The sequence below is a fragment of the Loxodonta africana genome, chromosome 7 (genome assembly GCF_030014295.1).
Source record: "Loxodonta africana isolate mLoxAfr1 chromosome 7, mLoxAfr1.hap2, whole genome shotgun sequence".
NCBI lineage: Eukaryota > Metazoa > Chordata > Mammalia > Proboscidea > Elephantidae > Loxodonta > Loxodonta africana.
The window spans coordinates 17,420,229-17,430,131 of NC_087348.1; positions in this window are offsets into that span (position 1 = coordinate 17,420,229).

Sequence of the window (9,903 nt, forward strand, 5' to 3'; positions counted from 1 at the left end):
TCCAAAACCAGTCACTGCCTCCTGGGGACTTCTCCTCCCACCAGCTGTGTCTCCACACGGACCAGCTGGGCCCCCTCCCGGGGTTAGTTCAGGGGAGTAGGGCTGTGCCCCGTGTTTGCGCTGTGAGCGGATGCCGTGTTCAGCTCCCCTATGCCCAATCCAAAGCCCGGTGCCAAGGTTCCCCGGCTGGGACACTGCACTCCCAGCTCCAAAACCAGCCACTGCCTCCTGGGGACTTCTCCCACCAGCCGCGTCACCACGCCGCCTGCGCGGACCTGCTGGGTCCCCTCCTGGGATCAATTCAGGGGGTAGGGCTGCGCCCCTTGTTTGCGTCGTCACAAGATGTTGTGTTCAGCTCCCCTGGACCCAGTTCTAAACTGGGCACCAAGGTTACCTGCCTGGGACGCTGGCTCCAGGCTCCGAAAACAGTCGCTGCTTCCCCGTAGTTGTTTGTTCTCTGTCTCTGTCACTCAGGTCAACTCTTTAAATCTGGGTTTTTTGTTCAGGGTTCGTAGATTGTTATGTATGTGATCGATTCACTTGTTTTTCCGAGTCTTTGTTGCAAGAGGGTTCCGAGGTAGCGTCTACGTAGTCGGCCATCTTGGCCCCCTATCCCATTTCACTTTTGATGATTTCCAATTTTCCTAGATTCATACTTCGTACATTCCGTGTTCCAATTATTAATGGATGTTTGTAGCTGTTTCTTCTCATTTTGAGTCAAGCCACATTGGCAAATGAAGGTTCCCAAAGCTTGACTCCACCCAGGTCATTAAGTTCAACTCTACTTTGAGGAGGCAGCTCTTCCCCAATCGTATTTTGAGTGCCTTCCAACCTGAGGGGCACAACTTCTGGCACTATATCAGACAATGTTTTGCTGCTATTCATATGGTTTTCACTGGCTAATTCTTTTCAGAAGTAGGTGTCATGTCCTTCTTCCTAGTCTTAGTCTGGAAGCTCAGCTGACACCTTTCCACCCATGGGTGACCCTGCTGGTATTTGAATACCAGCAGCATGGCTTCCAGCATCATAGCAACACACAAGCCCCCACAGTACAACAAAATGACAGGTGCATGGAAGGAATACACAGAGACACTATACCAAAACTAATTGGTCTACATTCAACCGTTTCAGGAGATAACATATGATCAGGAACCAGTGGCACTGAAGGAAGAAGTCCAAGCTGCACTGAAAGGCATTAGTGAAAAACAAGGCTCCAGGAATTGACAGAATACCAATGCAGATGTTTTGACAAACAGAGGAAGCGCTGGAAGTGCTCACTCCTCTACCGAGAAATTTGGAAGACAGCTACCTGGCCAACCAACTGAAAGAGATCCATATTTATGCCTATTCTCAAGAAAGGTGATCCAGCCAAATGCAGAAATTATCAAATAATATCATTAATAACACATGCCAGTAAAATTTTACGGAAGATCACCCAAAAGGAGCTGCAGCAGTATGTAGACAGGGAACTACCAGAAATTCAAGCCAGATTTAGAAGAGGATATGGATTCAGGGATATCATTTCTGATGTCAGATGGATCCTGGCTGAAAGTAGAGAATACAAGAAAGATGTTTACCTGAGTTTTATTGACTATGTTAAGGTATTCAACGATGTGGATCAGAACAAACTATGGATAACTTTGCACTGGGAATCTCGGAAGACAAAATTGTGCTCATGAGGATCTGTACATGGATCAAGAGGCAGTTGTTTGAAAAGAACAAGGGGATACTGCATGGTTTAAAGTCAGGAAAGGTGTGTGTCAGGGTGGTACCCTTTTACCAAACTTATTCAATCTGTATGCTGAGCAAATAATTCGAGAAGTTGGACTATATGAAGAAGAATGGGGCATCAGGATTGGAGGAAGACTCATTAACAATCTGCGATATTCAGATGGCATAATGACAACCTTGCTTGCTGAAAGTGAAGAGAACTTGAAGCACTTACTGATGCAGATCAAAGACCACAGCCTTCAGTATGCTTCAATGGAAAGAAAACAAAAATTCTTACAACTGGACCAATAAGCAACATCATGATAAATGCAAAAAAGATCGAAGTTGTCATAATTTCATTTTCCTTGGATTCACAATTAACAGCCACAGAAGCACAGTCAAGAAATCTGACAACGTGTTGCATTGTACACATCTGCTGCGAACAATCACATATTTAGAAGAAACTAATTTTGCTCAAAGAATAAAATGTAGTTCTAAAATCAAATCCTTTTTAAAATGGCAAATTATTGTTCCCCTAATGTGGCCCTGTTTGCAACACTTACACCAGCCAAAGATCAACACAACCTAAAGACAAGACCTGAAGCTATAGCAAAATGAATCAGGTAGTGCCCAGCTACTATAATTTAGAACACAAGCTGCAGCCTCTTATTTGAGTGCCCGTGATTCTCCATTTCACAAAATGTTTTTTTTTTTTGTTCAACTTTCAAGAAAAATTTTTTACTTTTATTTCTAGAGAAGTGTAAGCCTAGAATTTTTCTAAAACACTTGTTTCCCTTCCATTTATCTCCATTGCCCGCTGCAACCACTTTAGTCCAAGAAACAATCACTTCTCATCTGAATTTCCACTATAGCCTCCGAATTAGTCTCTCTTTCACTTCAGTCCCTTCTAATGAATTATCCACTCTGTAGCCAGTATAATCTTCCTGAGGCCATGATCACTTAGATGTTTAAATCTCTTCAATGTTTTCTTATGCCCAAAGTCTTAATATAGTTTATGAGTCACTTTAGGAGACAGTCCCTGTCACCTCACATCCCTCTGCCATCACTCTCCACCCTCTGGCCATACTTTCTTCTTAGAGTTCTTCAAATACAGTTCTCCCTCTTGTCTCATTGACATTGTACCATAATTGCCATTCTCTTGCTAACTCCTACTCACCATTTAGTCTCAGAACAAGTATCACTTTCCTGGGGCAGTCTTCTCTGACACAAGACAATAAGTCCCTCTGTAATTCTTCCCATGGTACCCTGAACTTCTCCTTTATAACATTAATTAAATTTATATTTATATTTACTTGGTCCACACCTGTCTTTCTTATTGGAAGTCAAGAAGGCAGGGACCATGTATATTGTCTACTACTCTATTCCAAGAATGTAGCACACTTCCAGTCATATACTGCCTTAGTCATCTAGTGCTGGTATAATAGAAATACCACGAGTTGGATGGTTTTCACAAAGAGAAGTTTGTTTTCTCACAGTCTGGTAGGCTAGAAGTCCAAATTCATGGCGTCAGCTCAAGGCGAAAGCACTCTCTTTCTGTCAGCTCTGGCAGGTCCTTGTCTTCACTTCTCACTTGGCCTGGGAGCTTCTCTGCACAGGAACCCTGGGTCCCAAGGACATGTTCTGCTCCAGGAACTGCTTTCTTGGTGGTATGAGGTCCTCAACTCTCTTCTTGCTTCCCTTTCCTTTTATCTCTTGTAAGATTAAAGGTGGTGCAGGCCACACCCCAGGGAAACTCCCTTTACATTCCATCAGGGATGTGACCTTAGTAAGGGTGTTATAATCCCGCCCTAATCCTCTTTAACATAAAATTACAATTACAAAATGGAGGGCAACCACACGATACTGGGAATCATGGCCTAACCAAGTTGACACATATTTTGGGAGGACACAATTCAATCCATGACATATACCAAAACCCATTGCCATTGAGTCAATTCCAACTCATGGTGTCCCTATAGGACAGAATAGAACTTCCCCATAGGCTTTCCAAGGCTATAATTTTTAAAGAAGGAGCCTGCCACATCTTTCTCCCGTGGAGTGGCTGGTGGGTTCGAACCTCTGACCTTTCGGTTAGTAGCTGAGCCCTTAAACTTTGTGCCATCAGGACTCCTTTCTAGTCATATACCAAAAACCAAAACTAAACCCATTGCTGTTGAGTTGATTTTGATTCATAGCAACCCTATAGGACAGAGTAGAACTGCCCAATACAGTTTCCAAGGAGATTACCAGCTGATTACCTTTTGATTACCAGCCAAACTCTTAACCACTGCGCTACCAGGGCTCCATTAACGTCATAGAGGTTAGGATATACAACACAGGATAATCACATCAGATTATGTGTGGTGGACAACCATACAATACTGTTAATCATAGCATAGCTAAATTGACACATAATTCTGGGGGGTGCAGTTCAATCTATAACATTCTACACTTTGGCCCCCCAAAATTCATGTCCATGCCACATGTAAAACATCTCTACCCCATCATATCATCCCAAAAGTCTTAAATCAACTTCAAGTCCAAATTCTAAAAAAATTCCTTTTCATCTCTGAAATCTAGAATACAAGTTATCTGCTTCCAAAGTACAGTGGTGGAACAGGCATAAAGTAGACATTTCCATTATGAGTGGGAGAAAGCAGAGGGAAAGAAGGAATAATAGGCACGAAGCTAGTCCAAAACCCAGGAGAACACATTACATTAGCTCTCAAAGCTTGAAAAAATCCCTCTTGTTCTCTGAGGCCATTAGGCATTGACCCTGCCCTCCAGACCCTGGGTGTTGGCCACACTCTCCGGATTCTGGGTGAAGGCCCCTTGGACCCGGTCTGCAGCCCTGCCTTCCATGCCCACTGGACAGCAACTATGCTCCCTTGAATTTGGACGGCCCCACTGTCCTAGTCCATGTGAGTGGTGAACCTACCTCCTCAGTCCCAGCAGGTCCTCTTCTTCTGTCCCTCAGGCAGGGAAGCCTCTCCTCCTTATCTTTGGACAGCAGATTCTGCCTCCACCCCAGGTCCTTGTGAATCTCATCCCCACACCCCAGAGCCAAGCTGGTGAAGATCTGACTATTGGAAAACTAGGAGGCTGTGGCCCCATCCTTTGAGATTCAGTAGGTTGTGGTTCCACCCTTTAAGTTCCCAGAAGTTGTGGTCCTACCCTTAGAGACCTAGATATCTCTGCTTCCTGTGCTCTTTGTCTCTTCAGCTTCTACTTCCTTGGTTCTAGGCCTCTTGGCCTCTTGGGCCCTAGGTCCTCTTGCACAGGCCTGGATTCTGCCCTGCTAGGGTAAGAGTTCCAAAGCTCTTTAGCTCTACTGATATGTGCCTGGAGGCACCTCACTCTGCCAGTAAGCCTCAGCCAGAAGGCAGTCAGCTCTCTTGCTCCATGAGTCCATCTTTGCGCTGGTCTCCTGGTTCTGCTGCTGCCATATCTCTGCTGCTGCTCCTTGTGGTCTGCGTAATCTCTTGTGGTAAACTCTCCTCACTTCCTTCTGAGACCTCACCAGAATTGTCTTTGATATCCATACTTCCAATAACAATCTCTTCAAGGCAATCTAGGCTTTTACTACTAGGCACTTTAAAACTCTCCCAGCTTCTACCCATTCAAGATTTCAAAACTGCTTCCACAATTTAGGTGTCTTTTAGAGCAGCAGTCCACACTCCTGGTACCAAATTCTATCTTAGTTACCTAGTACTGCTATAACAGAAATACCACAAGTGGATGGCTTTAACAATTGGAAGTTTATTCTCTCACAGTCTAGGAGGCTAGAAGTCTGAAACCAGAGTGCCATCTCCAGAGGAAGGCTTTCTCTCTCTGTCAGCTCTGAGGGAGGAGCCTTGTCATCAATCTCCCCTTGGCCTAGGAGCTTCTCAGCATAGGAACCCCAGATCCAAAAGTCGCATTTCACTCCTGGCTCTTCTTTCTTCATGGTAGGGGTTCCCTCTCCTCTCTCTTTGAGTCCTGTCTCCTTAACGTAACTGCCTCTAATCCTGCCTCATTAACATCACAGAGGTTAGGGTTTGTAACACATAGGATAATCACATCAGATCACAAAATGGTGAATGATGCAATACTGGGAATCATGACTTAGCCAAGTTGACACATATTGTGGGTGGACACAACTCAATCCGTAACACTGCGTATTCCATCCAACAAGGTCTAGGTTTATAGTTGCTGTTTATTGTTGAAAAAGGGTATTTCAAATGAATAAGTCGCTGATCTCGGAAAATTTTATATTGTAATCTCTGGCATCATTTCTATCATCAGGGCCATATTTTCCAACTATTGACCCTTCTCGTTGTTTCCAACATTCTCGTTTCAATCACCAGTGAATATCAATGCATCTTGATTGCATGTTTGCTCAATTACAGACTACAGAAGTTGGTAAAAATTTTCAATTTCTTCACCTTCATCTAAAAGTCTGAATTCAGGGCACCTGCTCTAGGGGAAGGCTCTCTTCATCCACTTTGGGGAAAAATTCTTGTCTCAGCTTCTCTAGCATTCCTCTTGATGTTCCTTGAAGATCTCCACATGCATCTATCTTTCTCCCATTTGTGCTTGCTTGCTTCTGTGCCTAACATGCTCAATTTGTGCCTTAGTTATGTAAGGCTGCTATAACAAAAATAACACAAGTGGATGGCTTTAACAAAAGAAATTTATTCTGTCACAGTTGAGTAGGCTACGAGTCCAAACTCAGGGTACCATCTTCCAGGGGAAGGCTTTCTTTCTCTTTTGGCTCTGGAGGAAGTTCCTTGTCATCAATCTTCCACTCATATACAAGCTTCTCTACACAGGAAGCTCAGGTCCAAAGGAGGAGCCCTGCTCCCTGTTCTGCTTTTTTGGTGGTGTGAGGTTCCCTGGTCTCTCTCTGCTAGCTTCTCTCTTTTATATCTCCGAAGAGATTGGCTCAAGATGCAATTCAGTATTGTAGATTGAATCCTGTGTCATTAATATAACTGCTTCCTATCCCACCTCATTAACATCATAGAGGTAGGATTTACAACACATAGGAAAATCACATCAGATGTCAAAATGGTGGGCAATCACAAAATACTGGGAATCAGGGCCTAGCCAAATTGATACACATATTCTTGGGGAACACAACTCAATCCATGACATTCTGTATCACAAAAGTGGTTGGCTTAAGACACATCATGTATTTAAGTGACTTTGTTTACAGAACAAAGAAAACCCTATTCCCAACTGGGATTACAGTCACAGGTATAGGGGTTAGGATTCCAACACATGTTTTGTTGGAACAGAACATCCTTTAATTCATAACAGTAACAGAACAGTCTCAATGACCATTAGCCTTGGAGAAAGGGTAATGGAGGATCATAATGACTTCAGGCTCAGGAGATATTTAAAATTGCTGTTGTGGGAGGGACAAGACTCCTGGAGAGGACATAGAAAAATATGTGCAAATTCTGCTGTAGTTATCCATTAACTGGAGAAGCACTTGAGCGTTTTTAGATACGGCTGGACACTAGCTGTCCCTGCCCCGGAACTTCTGATTAGAACATTTCTTCCTGCCCCTTCCGCAATGGAATTATTGAGTTCCAAAGTTTTAACCCAAAGCTTTTGGGTTAAAATCCAGTCTTATTCAGTCATCCTGAGGCTTGTTTTCCTCATCTATAAAAGTAAGACTTAGAAGTGTCTAGATTGAATCATTGTTGTAATGTTTCACTTCAACATCAGAATGGCGAGGGGATGGGGTGCAGTTTGCACTAATGGAGGAGGATCCTAACAGCATTAGTCACTCCATGAAAGTGATTTGCTATTCTGTGTACGTACAAGGAAGACAATCAGATTCTCCAAATCAGATCTCACCCAGAAATCTCGGTTATATTGAAGGCACTTGAGAACAGGAGAGGGGAGGAGGAGGAGGATATTGCCTATGTAATCGGACTGTAAGGGGCCCTGGTGGGGCAGTGGTTAAGTGCTCAGCTGCTAAGAGAAAGGTTGGCAATTTGAAGCCACCAGCTGCTCTATGGGGAAAGATATGGCAGTCTCCTTTTGTAAAGATTACAGCTTTGGCAGCTTTATTCACAACAGCAAAAAAGGAACCTAAGTGCCAATCAACAGATGAATGGGTAAACAAACTATGGTACATACACACAATGGAATGCTATACAACAATAAAGAACGATGATGAACCTGCAAAACATTTTACAACATGTATGAATCTGGAGGACATAATGCTGAGTGGAATAAGTTAATCACAAAAGGACAAACATTGTATGAGACCACTATTAGGAAAGCTCATGAAAAGGTTTGCATACAGAAAGAAACAATCTTTGATGGTTACAGGGAAGGGGAGAGCTAGAGAGGGAAAAACACTAACTAGACAATAGGTAAGTGATATCTTTGGTGAAGGGTAAGACAGTACATAATACTGGGGAAGTCAGGACCCCTTGACCAAGGCAAGGTCATAGAAGGTTCATAGACACATCCAAACTCGCTGAGGGACCAGATTACTGGGCTGAGGAATGGGGACCATGGTCTTGGGGAACATCTAGCTCAACTGGCATAGCATAGTTTATGAAACAAATGTTCTACATCCTACAGTGGTGAGCAGCATTTGGGGTCTTAAAAGCTTGTGAGTGGTCATCTAAGACATTCCACTGGTCTCACCCTGTCTGGAGCAAGGGAGAATGAAGAAAACAAAAGATGCAAGGGAAAGATTAGTCCGTAGGACTAATGGATCACAACTCCCACAGCTTCTACCAGACTGAGTCCAGCACAGCCAGATGGTGCCCACCACCAACTGCTCTGACAGGCCTATAAAACAAAGCGAGACTTAATGTGTACACCAGAGCAGGGGCAAGGATGAAAAGGCAGGATGGGACAAGAAACCTGGTAATGGGGAGACCATGATTGAGAAGGGGAGAGTGTTGACACATTGTGGGGTTGGCAGCCAGTGTCACAAAACAATATGTGTATTGTTCAGTGAGAAACTAATTTGCTCTGTAAACCTTCATCTAAAATCACACTAAAAAAATACAAAATAAAAACGATTACAGCCTTGGGAACCCTGTGGGGAAGTTCTGCTCTGTCACATGGGGTATCTATGAGTCGGAATCAACTCAATGGCAACAGGGTTTCTTTTTAATTTTTTGATAATCTGACTCTCCGTCCTCTCTCTGGCCCGTTGGTTTCACACAGTTTTGGTTTGTAGAGTACTAACAGGGCCTGTTGGGGCAAGGAGAAGCCCTGATGGTACAGTGGGTAAGCACTTGGCGTCTAAATGAAAGGTCAGTTGTTTGAACCCATCAGCTGCTCCCCTAAAGATGTGGCAGTTTGCTTCCAACAAGATTACAGCCTTGGAAACCCTATGGGCAGTTTTACTCTGTCCTATAGGGTCAGTATGGGTTGGGATTGACTTGATGGTAACAGGTTTGTGTTTTATTGTTGTGGGATCAAAGGGCAGCGTGGTGTTTTGGAAAAGGAAAGCTCAGGAGGCACACTGCCAGCTTCCAACCTCGCAGAGCAACTCCCTTAACAAGGGATGCAGAGGGGAGGGCTGCATTCCACTAGAGCTGATGTTCATCAGTTTTTGTCAGCTTAGTGCAAGGTCCACACGACAAACCTCAGCTCAGCAATTTCCAGAGCAGATACACCAAAAGGAGCTCTGCAACACTCTGCTCAGCCAACTGCATTAAATTTCACCTTCCAGAAGTTGCTGCTCTGCTCTTCTTTTGTTTCTGAGGGCATCTGTGAAGACCGGTGTGAAGACAGCTTTCCAGGTAAGGACCCATCTCAAAAAAGGGTGACCATTGCTTTGTGACACCCCCCCTTCCAGCCCAATGAAGTGAGACAAATCAAAATACTCTAATCAAGCTATGTGCAGAATACCCTGGCAGATAGGCCCAGGGCAAAGGAATATCTTCAATTTTTAAAACCATATACTCACCCCTACTTTTTGTGACATACTATAAAAAATTATTGGAGGTTTTTCTGTTCCAACTAATAAATGAATGTGGAAAGATTTGGGCACTTTCTGGAAGCAGGTAGGTAAATGGCTACAGATATGCATCTTCAAGAAAACTCCAAGAAACATTTATTTAGCACTTGCTATGTAGAGACACTATGCAAGTATTACCTTACTTAATCCATCTGGTTACATTCTGGAGCCCTGGTGGCACAGTGGTTAAGAGCTCGGCTACTAACCAAACG